General features: G+C 48.0%; 1 protein-coding gene and 1 non-coding gene across 8 annotated transcripts in view; both read right to left on the bottom strand.

The window, feature by feature from the left end:
- SDK2 (sidekick cell adhesion molecule 2) overlaps positions 1–21,155 on the bottom strand; it is a 1,531,827-nt gene that overhangs the window by 1,198,760 nt on the left and 311,912 nt on the right. The window lies entirely within an intron of this gene.
- On the bottom strand, positions 17,785–17,892 carry LOC138448199 (U6 spliceosomal RNA). Its single transcript, XR_011260044.1, has one exon. It is a non-coding gene; the product is annotated as a U6 spliceosomal RNA (small nuclear RNA).

The raw sequence follows: 21,155 nt of genomic DNA on the forward strand, positions 1-21,155 counted from the left end.
TGGCCTTTGCACAGCAAAAGGTTAGGCCTGCGCAAAAAAACAAAAAGAACTGCCATTAAAACGCTCATGCATTAGGCATGCAGCTTTTGAACAGTATCGCACACAGGGTTCAGACTATAGGTGCACAGCGACAAGTCGCCAAAATCCCTTCAGCTCATTAGTGCACAGTTGGGAAATGCGGCATTTTCAGCACTGCATCAGAGACTTTATTTTCTTTATGTGAGTTAACCCCATCATGACCAGACTAGTCTGGTCTCGTTGTTTAGGATTACAATGCACACGAGCAGGCGAATAAGGGTTGTTCTCACAATGTCTACTTAATGGCACCGTATTGGTATGGGGCCCTCAGGCCATTCTGCTCCTTTTTGATAGATGCTTCCTGCGCCTTATCAACTTCCTTTCCTCATCTGCGATCCCTTCTTACCCCTATCAGGCTCCTCTGCCACTTCCTTCCTCTGCCACCTCTTCGGCACCCCCTGCTGCTTATCTGGCCACCCTGTTACCTCCCGCCTCCGCCACCCTTCTGGCACTTTCTTCTTCCTCTCAGACTACCCTGCCTTCTCTTCCTTCCTCCTTTACCCATCCTCAGACACCTCCAACTCTTCCGCAGGGTGTACCTCTGGCCTGTAGCCCTCTCCAGAAGTCCTTCATATGTGGCAACATGCTCCACATCGCTACTCTCAACTCTTGTTCAGCTGTCAAACACTCCTCTGACATCTGCCACCTCCTGGAAGAGCTTGATTTGGATGTTCTCAGTCTCATCGAGGCTTGTTTTCAGGGCCAGCTCTGTCACAAGTCTCGACACTCTCCACCTCGATGGCTACAACATCCTCTCCGTACCCAGAACCAACTGTCCCAGTGGGGGGTAGCCTTATTTTTACCGGAGTGGATCCCTGCTTCTATCATTTCAATGCAGGACTATTCCTTCTTTGAATGCCTGGTCTGCAGACTCTCTAGCTCTCCTGGCCTCTCTCTCAATGTGGCCACCATCTAAAGGCTGCCTGGCCAGGTCACCCTCTTCCTCTCTGAGTGGGCTGACCTCTCCTCCTTCCTCCTTGCCTCTTCCTGTCAACTTCTCCCCGGGGACCTGAACATCCACCTGAATGCTACTAGCCCTACTTCAGGACTCTTTTGCAACCTCTGTGACTCTCTCTCGCTCTATTCATTCCTCTGGCATGGCTCACTTTGCAGGGCACACCTTTGATGTTCTGATCTCCTCAGACCTCCCCCTCTCTAAACCTCTCAACACTCCTCTCTCTTCGAGTGATGACTTGCTACTTTCCTCCCACTTCTCTCTCTCTCTACCCCTCAGGCCAAGCCGACTCCAGCACGGCCACCTACCTTCACGGTCATCCTACCCATAAAGCGTTTGTCAGTTGAGGCTTTCACCGCTACCTTCTCTCTTCCTCCTGCACCTTTTGCTGACTCACACCCTGACACAGCCCTCTCCAACTTTCATCTCTAACACTCTGGATATCCTTGCCCCTGTCATGAGGATCCGCTTGAAGCCCAAATCCAAGTGCAACTCTGGGTACGATTCTGACCTCGCCACCTTTAAATGCAAGTGTAGGGTGGTGGAGAGGAAGTGGAGGGCACCAGGCACACCCCCTGAAAAACCGACGTATCGCCTGCTGCAAAGGCAGTACAGTCTCTCTGTCCTCTCTAAGAAGAGAGTATACATCTAAGCCCGGGTCTCTGTGGCATCTAACAACTCGGCTGAACTATTCAAAATCTGCAAGGAGCTGACCAAACCTGTAGCAGTCTCTACCTCTCCTATTCACTCCCAGGCCCTATGCAAGGCCTTAACTTCTCATTTCACCACTAAAAGCAGGACATCCTGTACATCCTATCTTCCTCTACATGTTCTTCCTCCTCCTCTACCACCCCTGGCCCATCTGAGGATGTCTCTCCACCTCGGTTCTCCTCCTTTCCCTGGTTCATCGCTGACAATGTTTCTTAGACAAGTCCAATCTATGAAAGTCGCATCAAAGCAGGTTCTCCCCTGATCATCCAGAACGATCAAAGATCTTGCTCCAGCCTTGGCCAATTTCTGCAATCACTCCTTTGCCACTGGAACTTTCCCGTCTCCCCTTAACCACTTCCTTGTGCAGCCCCCTCTAAAGAAGCCCTCAGACGATCCTTCCTCTCTGGCTAACTATCACCCTATCTCCATCACTCCTTTCTTGGGCAAACTCTTGGAAAGGTTGGCCATCTCCCAGCTTAATCTGCATACTGAATCTGTTGGTTGCCTCCACGACTACCAGTCTGGCTAATGAGCTGCCAGAAGCACGGAAACAACTGCTCTCCTGAACACCCATGAAGACCTGCTCTCCAATCTTGACTCTAATCTCCCTTTTGTCCTCATTCTCCTTGATCTATCCTCGGCTTTTGACATGGTCAACCATGCCATCCTGCCCAAACGCTGCTGTGATAACCTGGGTATCACAGATCAGGCCCAGATCAGGCCCAGGTCTGGTTGACCTCCTTTATCACTGAACCACCCTCTCAGGTCCAACTGGAGAGTCTTTCCTCTTTTCTTTCTCTCTCTCTACTTGTGGTGTTCCCCAGGGGTCTTACCTCTCTCCCTGGCTGTTCAACTAATACCTGGCACCTCTTGCCCACTGCATCACTACTTTCTGCTCCAATTTGCAGTGTTATGCAGATGACACCCAGCTCTTTTTCAGGCTCCCCTCGGCCTCCTCTGCTCCCTCTGTCATAACAGACGGTCTGGCTGCAATTCAGGAATGGTCTGCCGCCAACAATCTCTGCCTTAATGCCAGTAAGACTGAGATCCTACTCATTGGGACACCTGCTCCCTCCTTTCCTCTAACTGTCTCTGGCCGCCCACTCTGGGCCCTCTTCCTGCTCCTTCCTGTGACGCTAAGAACCTTGGTGTCATCTTCGACTCCACCCTCACCTTCTCTCCTCACATTTCTGATGTCTCTCAAAAGTCAAACTATCAGCTGCACTTCCTCAATGGTATTCTTCCTTTTTTCACTTTCACCCAGAATCTCACTGTCTCCAGAGCCATGGTCCTTTCTAGGCTGGACTACTGTAACAGCCTCTTTCTAAATCTGCCTGCCTCCACTCTTTGTCACAAGGCTTTCTGGGGCCTGGGACCACTCTACCTCCAACTTTCTCTTCCAAACCATCTTCCTTCTTGAGCTCTACGCTCATCCGCCACCAATTCTCTCAGGGTGAGATGCTTCTCCAAGCAGAGAGTTGGGGCAGTTCTCTCTCCTCAGCTGGGGACTCTCTCTGGAACAGTCTCCCTGCCTCTCTCAACCTTGAGCAGAACCACCTCTGGTTCTGGATGCAACTCCAGAACTTCCTTTTCGCTTTGCTTTCTCTCTTCCTCCCCCCTGCTGATGTACCTGACTGCTACAAGCACTGGTCACCTGGATACCCTCTGAACTCGGGCCCAGGTTCCTGCATGTCCAGTTGCCCTCGAACTGCCTCCGGGCTCCCCTAGCACTTAGCGGTCTCTTCCTGCACCCTGCAGTCCCTTCTCTCTGCACTTATGAGCCACCTGTTGGCTGCACTTATCAATTTACCTGCACTTCTCCCTTTCCCCCCCAGCACTTTTTCCCTTACCTCTTCCCTCTTCCCTCTTCCCTGCACTTGAGCGATCTGAATGACACAAGGCCTAGTAAGATTGTTGTTTTGTCCTCCCTTTCTTTCCCCCTCCTTGTCAGCCGTGCCTAGAAACACTTGGGTACAGGCGCGTTATAAATGCCACATCATAGCATATCAAGCCTAACTTCTTTTCTGGGGATATTATTCTATCAATCTACCTATAAATGAAAACATTAACTGAAAGGGCACAGTGAATACTGTTGTGGTTAAAATGCAACACCTAAAACAACTTCACTGGCCCAATTAAGTTCAGCCATGCAAGCAAAACCTGAGCCTACTTGTCCCCACAGCATTGCACTGCTCCATGCCTCAGACATATCGTAGAGCCCTTATTTATGACATCAATGTATGTATAGACCTTTGGTACTGCGCACAGGGTGTGCCTTGCAAACATACCCTATGCACTGCACCCTGGGGTGCCCTAGAGCCGCTCCCGTCTCTGCACACAGACAATGCCCCTGGTGCAATGGGAAGTGAATAATTCTTGTCCCCATTAGAGAGCATGAACTCCAGCTGTGCCCTGAGTATAGTGCCTCGAGGGCATGTCTGGAAGTTATGCTCGGTGTTCAGCTACCAATGGTGAATGGTTTTCTGCCATTCCCTGCTGGTAGTTGGAACAATCAGCGCTAGAGGAGAGAGGGTGTCATGCAAATTCAGGGGTGAGCTCTAGAAATCCTAAGTAACATAAAATTACGATAACCATTTGTGCAGCATTCGACAGGGAATTTCATTTGTTTTACTATAACTGGAATTTGAGCGTGATCTGCAGGTTGCAGGTTCGAAGCCCTGCAAGGCCAACTTAGCCTTTCATCCTGTCGAGGTCAATAAATGAGTACCAACTGATATTGGATGTAACTATGTTCAATGTAAAGCGCTTTGGTGAAAGTACTATATAAATAATGTATCATTATTATCCAGCAGCTGCCATATCCAATCAGAAGCAAGCATTTTGCCATCTTCATAATCTACCTATATCCCTGCCCTCTATTCCAGTAGTGTGGTACCTTTGGCTCTCTAGGTGCGCAGGACAATTGTAATTGGTTATTTATAACGCGCTTAATACCCAGAGGTTTATAAGCGCGGACCTCGGGATCGAACCTGTGTTGCTCCACATCGTTGTTCTTCCAGGGCGAGCATATTGCCCCTGAGCTATCCTCCCGAGACCCTAACAAGCACAGTTAATGTTGAGTAATCATGATGGTCATATTGCAAAACATATGTAAAGCTGCTCGATGCACACCCCTGCTCTAGGCTATTTGCCTTTTCTACTCCCCACCCCTTTCCCCATCCACCATTGCATTTTGAGCTGCATTTGTGTCTGATAACATGAAGTTTGGCCTCAATATGCATCCTGGACGAGCACCGAGAGGCCACAGAGATGGTAACTTGTTCACTATAAATGACTGTTAAATGATATTACATTATGTGTAAAGGATGCAGCAACAGCCACAGAAACTATATTAGACAAGAAATCCAAGCTCTGCTTCCTGGATGCTATAGCTCAGTTTTAAAATGCTTGCATAGGTGAGGGATAATGGAAGAAGTGAATGAAATACATTGTTTAATGAGGTGAAGTGTCCCACTTCACACAGCCAAGCAGCACCTTCCTCTGCATCCTCCCTTTCTGAAACATAAAGAGTGATGGGTGATAAACTGTGAACCAAGGAGTATTCTTATGGACTACCTCAAGCATGCAGCCCGTTCCTGATAAAAGACAACCAATACAAGTTTTGAGCAAAGTCAAAACATTGGGCATGATGCTTGAAGCATCACTAGGGACCAAAGCCCAAGCTCAATACAAAAAGAAAACATGTGCATACAACCTTAGACTGCTAAAAGCTATTAGGCCTTATCTGAAAATAATTGTGCCACCATAGCAAGGGCCACAATTCTGTTGTGCCTAGACTACGGTAATGCACTTCTGCTAGGGTCCAACAAACAATGCATCCATAGCTACCAAGTTATCCAGAACAACGCAGTGAGGATCATCAAGAAAAAGACCACATCAGAACATGTTAGTAATTCCAGAAGAGAGTTACACCGGCTGAAGATTGAGGATAGGACTCAATTCAAGGCCTTGACGTTGCTGCATTTACGGGAAAGCCCCCGCCTATCGAAAAGCTAAAATCTACCTGTACGTACCTGGTAGACTACTCAGATCCTCTGACCAAGGCAAAATCGCAGTTGCGCCCCACAAGAGCAAATCTGGTTCAGGGAAATCCTTCCCAGTTCTGGTGTCTGCCCTTTGGAACCTCCTCCCTGCCCACATAAGCATGAAAGCAAACTACCTACGCTTACGAAAACTTGTGAAAACCCACATCTTTAAATAACCCGACCCCTTTAGTCATTATTCCACACGTTTGCGTCTTGTTTCGTGTCTATGCCTGAATTCTTGTCTGTACACGTGTCCATGTTTCTGCGCCCCGAGACTTGCGAGCTACCGCCACAATATAAATAAATAAACAAATACAAATAAATAAATGGACGGCTTCCATTCGACGTTTATAGGACATGGAAGCATATGCACCACGCCGCTATGTCTTAGTTCAGCCCCAACAGAGAGCAGCCTCGCCAGAACGTGTAGTCTACATCCCTGCTCATGAAGGCCACTCCAGCAGGACAGAAATCTGCCTGATATATTTCCAGTGAAAATGATGGACTTGCAATTTTTCCTTCCATCACTTTTTGGAACAATTCCCCCCTTTTCACACCCCCAATTGAGACTACGTTCCCTCTCCCAACCCCCTTTCCTCAGTAGAGGAAAGCTTCATAATTGCACAATGCCACACAATCTCGGGAGAGAGCAATCACCTAACAATATCAAGCCCCTCCCCTAGGATGTCTTTCTCTGTACAATAAAATAAAATGGCCCCCATGGCCGAAAAGAAGGCGCGCAGCCACAGGCTCTTCAGCCATGGATTCACTGATGTACAAAGGAAGGTGCCCAAGATGGGACTCGGGGTCTCAGCAGAGACCTTGGCGGAGCTTCAAAGGTGGAAACACGCATGGATGGAGGGAGAATGAGAATCATCTTTGAGGCCGAATGTCTTAGAAGTTCTTTACTGGTCACAGGTGCCAACTCTGGAATGTCACGTTTTGATGCCCTCACTTGCAAAAAAAGAAATGGTGAGAAGCAAGTGAAATCAATCATAGTCCCTGCGCAGGTAGCCGACAACATCCCAAGGTACATCATCCCTGCCAGCTACCTTGTGAGCTAGCCATGGCAAGCTCACTAGGTAGCTTACATGCATTAGGATGCATGCCTATTGCATGAGCGACTGCTAGCTAACTAGGTCGCTTACATGCATTAGCCATGGCAAGCTCACAAGGAAGCTCACTAGGTAGCTTACATGCATTATGCAGGATCCCTATTGCATGAGCGACTGCTAGCTCACTAGGTAGCTTACACGCATTAGGCTGCATGCCTATTGCATGAGCGACTGCTAGTTCACTAGGTAGCTTACATGCATTAGCCACGGCAAGCTCACAAGGTAGCTCACTAGGTAGCTTACATGCATTAGGATGCATCCCTATTGCATGAGCGACTGCTAGTTCACTAGGTAGCTTACACGCATTAGGCTACATGCCTATTGCATGTGCGACTGCTAGCTCACTAGGTAGCTTACACGCATTAGGCTGCATGCCTATTGCATGAGCAACAGCTACCTCACTAGATAGATTACATGGATTAGGCTGCATCCCTATTGCATGAGCGACTGCACATGCATTAGGCTGCATCTCTATTGCATGAGCGACTGCTAGCTCACTAGGTAGCTTACATGCATTAGGCTGCATCCCTATTGCATGAGCGACTGCTAGCTCACTAGGTAGCTTACATGCATTAGGCTGCATCCCTATTTCATGAGCGACTGCTAGCTCACTAGGTAGCTTACACATATTAGGCTGCATGCCTATTGCATGAGCGACTTCTAGCTCACTATGTAGCTTAAACGCATTAGGCCACATGCCTATTGCATGAGCGACTGCTACCTCACTAGGCAGATTACATGCATTAGGCTGCATCCCTATTGCATGAACCACGGATAGCTCACAAGGTAGCTTACATGCATTAGGATGCATGCCTATTGCATGAGTGACTGCTAGCTCACTAGGTAGCTTACATGCGTAAGACTGAATCCCTATTGCATGAGTGACTGCTAGCTCACTAGTTAGCTTACATGCATTAGGCTGCATCCCTATTGCATGAGCGACTGCTAGTTCACTAGGTAGCTTACATACATTAGGCTGCATCCCTATTGCATGAGCGAGTGCTAGCTTACTAGGTAGCTTACATGCATTAGGCTGCATCCCTATTGCATGAGCGACTGCTAGCTCACTAGTTAGCTTACAAAAATTAGGCTGCATACCTATTGCTTGAGTGACGGCAAGCTCACTAGGTAGATTACGTGCATTAGGCTGCATCCCTATTGCATGAGCCACGGCTAGCTCACAAGGTAGCTTATATGCATTAGGCTGCATGCATATTGCATGAGTGACTGCTAGCTCACTAGGTAGCTTACATGCGTTAGGCAGCATGCATTAGGCTTCATGCCTATTGCATGAGCCAAAGCTATCTCACAAGGTATCTTACAAGCATTAGGCTGCATCCCTATTGCATGAGCGACTGCTGGCTCACTAGGTATCTTACATGCATTAGGCTGCATCCCTATTGCATGAGCGACTGCTAGCTCACTAGGTAGCTTACACGCATTAGGCTGCATGCCTGTTGCATGAGTGACTGCTAGCTCACTAGGTAGATTATATGCATTAGGCTGCATCCCTATTGCATGAGCGACTGCTAGCTCACAAGGTAGCTTATTTGCATTAGGCTGCATGCCTATTGCATGAGCGACAGCTAGCTCACTAGGTAGCTTACATGCAATAGGCTGCATCTCAATTGCATGAGTGACTGCTAGCTCACTAGGTAGCTTATATACATTAGGCTGCACCCCTATTGCATGAGCATTTTAATGGAAGGATTGTTTGCACAGGGCTATCCTTTTGCTGTACAAAGGCAATCCGGCATATTACAAAGTATCATGCAAGCTTATTGTAAGCATATGTACCCCTGGTGGCAGCTGTTTATTCGTGATTGTTTGATCATAAAAGTGACTTTTTAACGTGGATGAAAAGCTGCTTGTTTATTTCAATCATCCTTTTAAGCTACCTTATGAGCTAATAGATTAATCAAATGGAAACGATGTCTCGCTGCGCTGACAATTCAAATAAACTGGTATCTATTGGAAAGACAATAGTAAAAAAGGGAACACAGCCGATCGACACGTGTTTCGACCCGCTGGGTCTTTTTCTAGGCAAACTCAATCCTGGCAGATAGAATGGTCAATCAGCACTGAAAAGCAGTGAGGTGAAGGAACTGTCTCCTTTGTTAAGTGACTATCCCAACAATTCAGTGGCTGAGTAGCCGCATCATTCGCCAATGATACTTAAGGTCTCAGCAGAAGTATTGCATCCACTCATAGGATGAGCTCTCCTGGAGTAATGTGTCCACTTACAGGGAGAGCTCGCCGGAAGTATTGTCTTTATCTTAGTAGGTTAGCCGCAGAAGTATTAACTCCTCTCATAGAGAGAGCTCTACTGGAGTAATGTGTCAATTTACAGGGAGAGCGCTCATGAAGTATTTCATCTACCCCTTGAAATTGCTCAGCAGAAGTATTGTACCCACTCATAGTGAGAGCTCTCTTGGAGTTTTCCCATGGTCATGGCTCATCCTGGGTATTATTCAAATAATAATGAGAGCTCACCTGGCATATTGAGTCCATCATTACTGAAACCTTACCCGATTCCCTGTGCAAAAAAGGCATCTGTCATGAGGCCCCGCCTCCTCGCAGACCTCTAACAGAACATGATGCCTTCTCTGTCCATCTGCTACTCCTGCCTTCACACCAATACTTCTTCTCCCTCCTCACACTCCACGGTGTGAGATGGCCAGTAAGCACCGGACACAACACATATAATAACACACCCGTGCCAGTGTGGCCCCTCTTAACATGCTCCTGAGCAACTGCCTTTGCATTACCCGGGCATGATGTTTTCTCTTTGCTGTGGTTCAGTAGCATTCAGTGTCTCTGCCAGACCACGTGTTGTGTGCACAGGCACACTCCTATTCCTCAATGCTAAGACCTAATGGTTTTGGAGGCGGCCTCTTACTCTCAGCCTGGACTATGTTAGTGAAAGGAATCCCGGCCTTTGTGGCACTGCACAGAGCCCCCTTCCATGACAGTCCTCTTTCGCACGAAGGCGCATGCGCGTCTGCTGCCTGCCTGGTCATGCTCGCTAACTCGGTCAATTTCACACCTCGATTTATGGAAGAAGTGAAGCCTGTAATATCCTACGTTAGTGCGATGGCTGCCGCACGAACACGGTTCTTTCTTCGCCACCTTCAACCATGGAAATGTGTTTATTGAGCTGGCGGGAAGACCTTTAGCACCTCGACTGTCGCCGTCTCTGGCACTGTATGGCTCCCGCCGCTCCTCGCTATCCAGGCGCCTCTGCACCTGCGCCCGACTCCCCCGTCAGGTTCTTATATTGCGCATGTATTTGTTGCGTGAAAACTGAGAGTTGCTTCCCAGTGTTGTAGGGGAGTACACCTGCTCTTCCGTTTTTCTTTTAGACTTTTTAGTGGGTGTTACTTGGGGTTGGAGCTATCGCCCTCTCGTGGAAACTGCCAAGTATTATGTTGCCTTACTCCCGCCAAAGTGAGGCAGTGAAGTGGGCCATGAGCGACGCTATGCACGTAGAGTGGAGTGATGGGGAGGACGTTTTTTTCAAGGTGGACCGTCGGTAGCGTGTGGGAGTCGCTTAGCAGAAGTGTGACAAGAGTGTCAACAAGTGAGAAGTTCAGTCGAGTGTCTAGAATCAGACCGTTCTGGGGCTGGATACCTTCAGTGGTAGAAGGGCGTGCACTCAAACAAAGTAGTGGAACTGTGACCCTGGCGGGGGACAGAGTCGGCAGGAAGTGAGCACCATTTTCAAGGGATGCAGCCATGCTGAGGGATAGCCAATTGAGTTTGTATTTTGTATTTGTAGTTATTAGGCTTATATAACGCTTTAGACCAAAGCGCTGCACATATAACAACCACAGGATACAATTAACAAACTACAGTAACAATAGAAGCATTACTAACTTGAAGCCGTCAACAAAACAGTATGTAGAGCAATTAGATGAAGGGAAGGGGAGAGAAGTGGAATAGATCTATGTGATAGAGGGAGGAAGGGAGGTGGGAGGAGGAGGAAAGGAAGGGGTGGGGATGGGAAGGGGGGAAATGGAGGGAGAGGCTTGAGGAGGGAAGAGGGAAAGGGTGGGAGAAGGGGAGGAAGAGAAGGGGGGGTCATGGCGGGGAATGGAGAAGGCGAGACTTAGAGTTGAAACAGATTTCCCTTTTGCTGTAACTGCTATCGGGTGGTAAAGTAGAGAAGTGTGCTTTACCTTCACTAAGAACAGTTCCGCAATGGTGAAAATGGTTGCAAAAAGTAGTAGAACTGTTAACATTAAAAAGTTAAAGTAGCAGAACACGCCTTCCGGCTGTTCCCACCCACTTCAACCACTGGAAACCTTTTTTTTATGTTGGTGATAAAAATGCTCCAGTTTATCCCTTTATATAGAGGTTGAGGGGGAAGGCTAAAGATTGGGGGAGCGTTAAGGGGAACAGGCGATGTACCCACTTATAGTAAAAATAAAAAAATAAAGGGCCTGATTATCAGAAGCATTTAATAATGGTGTAATCCCACCGGAAAAAGCTCTGTGAATCAAACCCAACATCTCTCGTCCTAGAGCCCAGTATTTCACAAAGACCATAAATCCAACCAGATGACGACAATCACTACAAGACTTCAGCAAAACACAAATGTGATACCTGGAAGGTACCCTGCCGGGTATCCCCCAGGCAGGGCGATAGCAACCTGCCCTGCCATTACAGAAGGGAAACTACCATATGCAAATGAGGGTTGGTCCGGCCCAAAAAGGGACATCCAGCCAAATATGCTTGGACTCATCCCTTCTACAAGAGAACATAGACAACCCCAAACATGTTTCAGGCTCCATGACCATCGTCACTGAGGTATAGCTTGGTTCTTGAAGCATGGCAAAACGAGGACCAATGTCTGGGCATACCTGTCCCACACGGGGTGATGTCAGCAAAACAAAATACAAAAAGTGATGGCTGGTGCCTGTGGCATTAATGTGGGAAAGCCTACGGGGCCATCATGTTTCTGCCTGCCATGCCAGGGATGGGAGCAAGCCTGATTTGCATATGGTCTTTCTTTTGTAATGGCATGATGGACCGAATACCAATGGCCTAGAGGATTGATCAGAACAATTTCCAGAGTTCACGTTTAATTCACAACCTCCCCGCTGTCAATCTACACTTTTGCTTTAGTCACAAAGAGACCGACAGTTTGAATGACTTGTAGGCTGGCGAAGCGGTCCATGATAGCTTCACTGGTGATTGATCGGGGTACTTATTTGGGCAGCAGGAGTTCTGTTCAGTAGAGGGTATCCATCAGTAAGTTCAAAGATTCAGATTTGTTACCATAAAATGTGCTTTTCTTTTTTGTTATAGGGGTGAAGATGGTGTGGTTCAGTGTATCTGTGTACTGGCCGTTAACACTGAGCAACAACGTTGTCATACAGCCTTTATTTTAGATATAAATCTAATAGCGAACCACAAGCTAATGTTGATCCCCAGAATCCACGTGGCAAAGCGTAGAATTGGAAAGCATCACAGTAGAACACATACCTTGCCTTTTCCGATCTAAGTGCCCGGCCCCTTTAACCCTCTCTGGTAAGTGTTAGGTCATGCACGTCCACAGAGGTAAGGGAACAGACAGGCCCTTGTTTTTCACTTTGGGTACTCACTAGTAAAACAGGCCCTCACTTCAAGTCTGAGAATCATTTTGAGGTAATCATGGCTGTGTGTGTATCTGATTGTTGCACTTGGAAAGAAAAGTGAGTGTGTGCATGGAATCTGTGTGTGTGATAGAATGGCCACGGCCTTTAGTTAAGAGTGACGTGGTTGTAGTTGAGTGCATTCATGAAATATCTGTGTGTACTGGAATGGCCAGGGCCTCTGGTGAAGATGAAGGTGGTTGTAGGCGAGTATGTGCATGGAATGTCTGTGTGTAATGGAATGAGCGTGCCTTTGGTGTAGTCTAAGGTGGTTGTAGACGAGTATGTGCATGGAATGTCTGTGTGTAATGGAATGAGCGTGCCTTTGGTGTAGTCTAAGGTGGTTGTAGGCGAGTATGTGCATGGAATGTCTGTGTGTAATGGAATGAGCGTGCCTTTGGTGTAGTCTAAGGTGGTTGTAGGCGAGTATGTGCATGGAATGTCTGAGTTTAATGGAATGAGCGTGCCGTTGGTGTAGTCTAAGGTGGTTGTAGGCGAGTATGTGCATGGAATGTCTGTGTGTAATGGAATGAGCGTGCCGTTGGTGTAGTCTAAGGTGGTTGTAGGTGAGTATGTGCATGGAATGTCTATGTGTAACGGAATGAGCGTGCCGTTGGTGAAGTGTAAAGTGGTTGTATGTATTCATGACTGCTATCGGTAAAGAATGTAACAGGTTCAGGTTGTGCCTCATTATTAAAATCACCCTTATTCTATGCAAGGATTTTGAGGCCCACTCTCCTGCAACAGGTTTAAGTTGTTTGCCTTTACGAGTATTGTGACGTTCCAGCCTTCCCCTGCCGTAAAAGTGGACAGGAATTCACCTGTTTATTGAGCCTTCTCAGTCTCCGGGGGATCTATGTGATCACTGTGCCGCCCATAACTGCGACGGCCGAAATGCTGACGGCAGTTACAGCGCGGCGCAGTGATCATATAGATCACTGTGCCCGCTTCCCCGGCCTGATTTTCCATTCCTACCCCGCGGCCCCCACCCCCCCAACTTACCGTTCACAGCGGCACACTTCTGTATGTGCCGCCTGCACCCTGCTATCCCTGCGGCATCAGCTCTTCCCACTAACATGGGTTAGAACTGACACCGCAGGGTGCTTTTCTTTTTTTTTTTCTTTCGTGTCCCCCGCTTACCAAAATGGTAAGCGGGGGACACCCCCGCAACCCACAACTCCCAATACGGCGCCCAAGCAGAGCAGAGGACACCCCCGCAACCCCTGCTCTGCTTGGGCGCAGTAACTGCGGGGGCGCACAAATGAGGGTGACATTTTTGTACGATTCCGTCTCTGGGCATCTTCCCCTAAACTTACTCCTTTCTTTTGCTATCACTCTCCCTTCCCCAATTGCTACAGGATCACTTAACAGTATCCTCCTGAAACATTCTCTCGAAGTTGCACTGTCTCCCTGTCCCTCTTCCCCACCAACCATGTTCCCTGAGCCCTTCACAGAATTCCCATCTCACATCCTTTCCCCTCCTCTCCTTTATCAATCCAGGAATCCCTTTGTGAGAAATTCGACCATCTGCACAAGGAGAGTGCGCTCATCTGGGCTTTTTGATTCTTTGATTATTTAAAAGAATGAATGATGGGAGATCAACCACCAGAAAATATGTGGGGCCATTCCCACACATCTTTTCCATGCTCAACGTACAGCAGAAAAATAGTCATGTACTCTGGGAGGACACAGCCTACCAGCACCTCCCTCCCCTGTCATGTGTAGCTGACATCTGACAGCTGTGGGTACATCAAAAGCCTCTAGCCGTGGACAGTCAGATTAGCTTTTGAAGGCCCCATGGATTTGTATCTCAATTGTTACACCTTGCGGGTGGCGGCGAATACTGAAGTATGTTAATTAGCAGGCCTCCGGGAAGGCCTGGGTGCAGGAAGTGACAATGGAGACCAGAGACCAACACGTCTTTGTAATGCAATGTGTCAACTTGGTACTAACACCGCTCCTTGGTATGAAAGGGCAGTGAATGTCCTGTCTGAAATCACTCCTTTCAGAGCAGGGAAGTATGTGAATTGAAGGAGATGAAAGTCTTCCTGCAACCCCAGACTTCAATGGAGGCCCATGTTGTGAACGAGTGCTGCATAGTGTTCAGTTAATTAGGGAGACACATTGATGCACAACTGACAGGAAGATGGGTGGGACTTATAACTATGGGTGGGACTTATATATGTTGTCATCCTTCCCCTGTCTGTTGCCAAGCACACTGATACTGACCTGAAGCATCATTGAAGATTGTTGTTGGGGACCCTGGATTGGTTCATTACGGTGGGCTTAGCCGGTACCAATCACTGGGGCCCATTTGGCTTTAAAAGAGGGATGAGCCCCTCACTGATCGAATCATCTGAAGACTTTGCAAGGAGTAAGAAGAAGGACTAATTTGGACCTCAGCTGAAGGTACAGTCTACCCTACATCTTCTGCCAGTGAAAGAAGGCCAGGAGTTCCAAGAGGGAAGCAAGATTCCTCCCCTAAACATCTCCCAGGGAACAGAGGGAGATACCAAACTTAGAGGACCCATCCAGCAGCTCCAGAACCGGTACCCAGCCAGCACATAGCTTGCCCTGGTAGGTTCTGACAGCAAGCTTCCTAGGTGGGAAGTGCCGGAGAGTCTCTGGACAAAGGACAAGGCCTTTGCCTGCTAACACCCTCCTGAACTTTAGGCTGTCCGCCTTGAAAGGACACAAGCCCTGTGAAAAAGCTAGGAGGAGTGCCACACAAGCATCATCCAGCGTCCATCATTTTAAGAACAATTTGGAAACAGTCAAGTCCTCGAACTGCATCCAGCTTCTCTGCTGACTGTTGTCACACCGCAGTGACCAGAGCCATCCGAGAAGCCTCAACCACCATTCCAGATCCGCCAACCAGCCCAGAGACAAGGATTCTTGGCCCAAACTTCCGTGCCGAACAGTCCCTGGATGTCTGTCCAGCCTCACTTATCAAACTGCCTGGTACCCACAGCTGTCTCCCGCCACTAACTCTGTCTCACGGGCTGCAAAGCGCCATGGAACTGCCTCAACACTGTCAATCACCAAGAACCTCTTCAGCACCAGGTACATTGTGGTTCTGGCCCCCTGGTCCTTCTCTGATGGCCCCTAGAGACGGTTACGACCCTTTGTCCCTTTGATGTGGAAACCAAATAACCTTGAACAGTAAGACTGATTGGTTTATCAACTACCCTCCTGTCAGTATCCAGAGTGCATCCCTTTCCTTTATGAAACTGCCTGTCCTTTGTGTTCCCTTACAGTGTGTGTGGTAATTGTAGTGTGCTAGAACTGTCTGTTGTAGCAATAATAAATTAGATAGTTTTATACAACCTTGACTTGACAGTCCCTTTTATCATTGGGTAATAATTGTATTTTCACTGTGTTACAACTAACTAATGATACACGACCTTGTGGAGATAAGCCTGCTGTTCTGTCCACGTTACCAAAATTGGACCAGGAGCTCTTATAATTTACTTGTATTCCAATCTGTTTTGATCCCTTCTGGCGTACTAGAGGTGTGGAGTTGATTGATGGTTTAAAAACCGATTTTCAATCCTGGACCACTGGTGCCCCGGAAGTTGATTTGCCACATCCTTCCTTCAACATCCTCTCTCCCTGCTACTCTACCTTCCCACTTCTCGCCTCCTCATCTATTCTCTGTATATCTAGTTTCCCAGCTCTCTCTCCGCCCGCTACCCACCTCCCTCTCATTTATCCTTCACTTTCCCCCCCTTCCACCCCTCCAAACCAACCCCAAGGTCAGATGGCTCCAGTGCCAGTTGGGCTGACATTCAGGCTAATACTGAACAATATCCAGAGTCTCAAATGTTCCTCTCAGCAAAAGAGAAATATTATGAATAAGATCAATAGGACTAGGCGTCTCGCGCCGGATACGCGAGCAGGTCGGACTCTGCCCTTCCGAAGGCTCTCTCTCCATGATTGCCTCCCTCCCGCAGCCATCACCGGCTAGTGATCCGCTGCCAGCGACTGGGGGCAGCTCAGGCGAATCGCAATGCCCTCTAGCCATCTGCCTGGTGCCAGCCCCACCACATGCCAAGCCTCACTCTCTCAAAGACATCCGTCTGCGACATGACGGACGCACGCCGTGAAGCATCCGTTGCAGGTTCTGCCCAGTGTGGTATAAAAAGATGCTGCCAAGAAAGCCTTGAGGCGGTGAAGACGCCAAACTGGGCCATGACAGCTGGAGACTATGCTGGCAAGAGGCATGGCAGCAAAGGCACACAAAGGGCCCTTGACGTACCAATGACTGCATCAAATGGAACTACGGCATCCCCAGCTCTACCATGACTTGAGGTGGTACAAGGAATACACCAGGCAGACCCCCCCTTTAAGACTTGCACTGAACCACCAGGGAGAGCTACATAGCTACAAAGCTGGTCCTGCTTCATATGCCGGCTCATCTAGTAGCACAGATGCCATCCCTGTTTAGGTTACACTGTTTGGCTTACTACTGGTTGTGGGGTCGAACAACAAGGAGGGTTCTTTCTGGGAGGTATCCAGGCTGGAGTGCAGTACAGCAGAGGGCTCCCACAGCCAATCGACCGAGGAAGCCCAAGAGAGATTCTTTTTCCATGAATGAAATGGCCCATTATTTACACTTAGAAAATAGTGAATGTTAAAATAAGTACAAGGATAAAAAACGGAGCAAGGAAAGGAACGATAACCATTAAAGCCTTCTGGCCTTTAGAAGAAGGCAATAAGAGCTTTCAATGTAATCATGGACTGAGAATCATGGGATCTTAAGTACACAAGTCTCGCAGAGTGTGCCCAAGGGCCCAGGTTGTGTCCTTTGGGCAGTGCAACAAGACTATGCGGTTCTACCCACGGCTCTGGATTGGGTCTGGGTGCAGGCTTCTGGCTGAAGTGGGTCTTAGTGCAGAGACACCCTTCAAAACTTCAAATAACGCATATCATCGAGAATGACTCCGCCCCCCGGATTATTAGATCGTTTTTTCATAGACTTTAAGAATAGGGGCATGAGGCTGGGCGCCTGTGGGTAAGGTGTGAAAGTTAGGTGTTCGAGGTTATGAGCAAGGAGTTATAGCCAAGGGTTAGAGGGTAGATGTAAGGAGAACGAGGAAGGGTTAAGCGATGAAATGTCGGGGCGTGTTCCTAACTACCATAAAAAAAGAGGAGACAATCTCGATGAAAACGGATGGAAAATCATTTAGTAATGCAAAGTCGAGTAAACCTTGTGTGCAATTTCGGTTTTTTTTTCCATTTTTTTTTATATGGAACGCTTCACGAATTTGCGTGTCATCCTTGCGCAGGGGCCATGCTAATCTTCTCTGTATCGTTCCAATGTTTAATATATGTGCTGCCGAAGCGAGCACCTGTGTGCAATTTCTGTACCTTAAAGCTGTGAAGTGGTTATTGACAGTGTGAGGTGCTCTGGTCACTCATGACACAGCAACTGTGCCATGAGGCAAAAGACACACATGCAGGAGGCACTACAGATCGTGGGCATCTTATCTTGAGGTATGGGATACGCAGGGTAAATAGGCAATGCTTAGGGGGGCAGGCCTAAGTGCAAAGAGTGCTCACTGAGTGGGCTGCTGGGAGCTTCTGCAAGAGGCAGAGCGCATCTGTCGTTTGGCATCACGAGGCATTTTGAGGGCAGAGGAGGCCCAACTGGATGCAGGCATCTCGTCTCTGCCTCCTTCTCATGAAGCCATACAGTGCACACAGGCAGGCCTTTGCAGTTACAGCAGAGGCGTGCCACCTGTGTCTGTCCTGCTGCCATGATGCCACCATTGTCTCTGCTGATGGGAGTGGTAGTCCAAAACATCTGGAATGCCAAAGGTTGCAGCCCCCAGAGTCACAGAATGTGTACCTGAAAAGACTGGTCTTGGATATTCAAGTGACTGGATCAACACTTCTGTGGCCGTGCGCTGCACCTTGAATCTGCACGCGAAGCGCACCCGGAAACATGTAGCGTATGAAAAATCAACAGATAAATACAATTACAATAATTCCTGCCACATAGAGTCCTTTTCTAGGATTGACTACACAATAGCGTTAAAGGGGAGGAGATTCTCACAACATGTCCGATAGTCCCCTCAGAAGATGCTCAACCAGGCACATGTAAAGCACATTTAACTAACATTCGCTTTATCATTAAAGCTTACAACATAGTAATGTATGTAAATATGTCCCATGTAAACCGCTTTAGAATAAAGCACACTATAAAAAAAATTATAAACAAATTTGTATTCATTATTATTTCATTAATTATTTGATATTTCAGTGTAGAGCCATTCTGAGTTGGCATCATTTAATGGAGAGCATCACGTGCAATGCACTAATCTCTACACAACCCTTAAATGCCCTGTTCCAGATGTTGCCATCTCATGGTCAAGTAATAACATTCTGGCAGTGCCTGGCAAACACCTATCCCGTGCATTCACAAAAGCTAAAACCTTTGGCTCCGCCAAATCTTGTTTGTCACATTCTGCAGGATACATTCTTAGTAGCAGTGACACAGTGTGTATCTCAGTTGCAGGCTGTGATGTACTAGAAGAAACTGACTTCAAGTTCATTGTGAAAGCGCAAGCACTGGAGCCTCATTTAACGTTGACGGTCACACTCAAGCTGTTACTGACACTGTGAGTGATTTACTTGGAATATTATGCAGAACACAAGTATCCCCAATTTATAGAACTTAGCTCCCATCCCTTCCTTGAGAACGAGGACCTAATTCATCAGCCAATCGCTGTACCTCAGTACTCGTTGCAATCCCCTGGGATTAAAGTCCAGGCAGCAACAGCTCACAGCACAAGTTGCTCACAGCATCAACGGGAAACCTTAGAGGGGACAGCACAGCAACATAGAGAGCAATACCGCAGGGCACAGTTCAACCTCTACCACAAGCTCTCCTTCATGTCCATTCCTTTTTTGGATCGGCGGGTCTTGCCTCTTTTCACCTGCAAGGGTAGACAACGGATGGTAGGCAGAAGGCGTGTGACAAGCGGCACATACGAGTGTAATAAGAGTGTTAACAAGATTCATGGTGGCTTATTTATGGGAGAATTACATGAGCGCCAGCATGAGCGCCAGAGAGCGAGGGAAGCCGAGTAAGTATATATACATGGTAGGTCTGCTCGGTTTTGTCGTGCCGCAATAGTAGAATGATGAGGTGCCCATAGATGGTCAGGGTTCAGCGTCACTCTGAGGGTATGCTAGGCTGCACGGCTGCAATGGTGCCGCTTGGTGCAACCTTGTGACCCTAGCATAACCAGGATTCATATGGGACCAGATTGAGGTCTCCGATGAGGGGAGGTCTGAGGCAAACGGAAAATCTGACAGGAGCAGGACCAGTGTTATGTGGTCTAAGTCCACCAATGGAAGTGGGTCAACTCGAGGAACTGGGGGCCGGTAGGTGCTACACCTGCAAGCTTGTGGAGCTCAGGGCTCTGTGATCAATGAACACCCACCGCTGGTGATCTTGAGGTATTTGTGCATAGCTCCTGGGAGAGTGTAAATAGCTGAATACCATATCCACAGCTGGGCCAGCTCCTATCGGGATTCCCCCTCTAGCTGCCGAGTTTATGGTTGGTGAGGTTACAACCAGCTTATTGTTTGCCTTGAAGTTTTGGCTGTCCATGGGAAATGTGTTCTCTGCTGGCCAACTTGGTGGGCGGGGGTAGGAGCCGTCAACGCCCTCATTCTGAACCTGGATCACGGGTGCAACACCATTGGGCTCCAGGTTCCCTCCCTCCCTTGAATTTCTGGGCCACTTGTATGGGACCTGCTAACCTTCAAAGCCATCATCGTGAGCAGGACGAAAAGCAGACGATCAACGGAGCGTGGGTCCAAGTAATTACTTTCCTTTTGTGCTGTGCAGTGCTGTTCTTAGGCATGCATTGTTAGGCAAAAGGCACTACAATGGGATATTTCCCCCTATACAGCTTTACTAGCATATCCCGTCTAGCAAGTCGTGCCTGCTCCCAAGGTAAAACAAGAACACTCCCTGCTAAAGATTATTTCATGCCATGATGTCCACTACCTTAACATTCAAAAAAGCGTCTGCTTTCATGTGGGTATGAAATGCTCTTCACAGCATGCATTACAGCTAGCTGGAGGTGTGTGACACACACCAACTGACCTTTGCACACAATTGCTTATAGAGTGGGTAGTATGTGTATTATGACAAAGCATAGCAGAATGTGTCAAATGCACGTGTGAAGGTTTTACGCATGCTTTTCTTTGTGACATATTTTCATTTTTGTGTATGGCGGAGAGGGGGTACGGAATAACAATGCCTTTTCTGCAACCCCCTTCCTCTCCGTCATACGAAGGCACAAGCATGTATGGCAGCCTGACATTTTCATGCTGGTGTAAATACTTTGGATTCTCATGGAATCTGACCACACTAAAAGCAGCCGGATTAAGTTCACACTATTATAAAAAAGACCGTTTGCAGTGGGGCAGATTTCAAGGTCACAATTGCGCCTCCTTGTGCTCCTTCGTTAGTGGCCCCCGATGTTGCCACCAAGAATTGCATTTTTGTTGCGGTGTGACCATACCTCATGTGATGGGCAGAAATGTCGTCTCGCCAGCCAGTCACTGCACCATTATAGCATAGCAGACTGGCATG

Source organism: Ambystoma mexicanum, chromosome 3q, assembly GCF_040938575.1.
Source record: "Ambystoma mexicanum isolate Mex_15411 chromosome 3q, UKY_AmexF1_1, whole genome shotgun sequence".
Taxonomy (NCBI): domain Eukaryota; kingdom Metazoa; phylum Chordata; class Amphibia; order Caudata; family Ambystomatidae; genus Ambystoma; species Ambystoma mexicanum.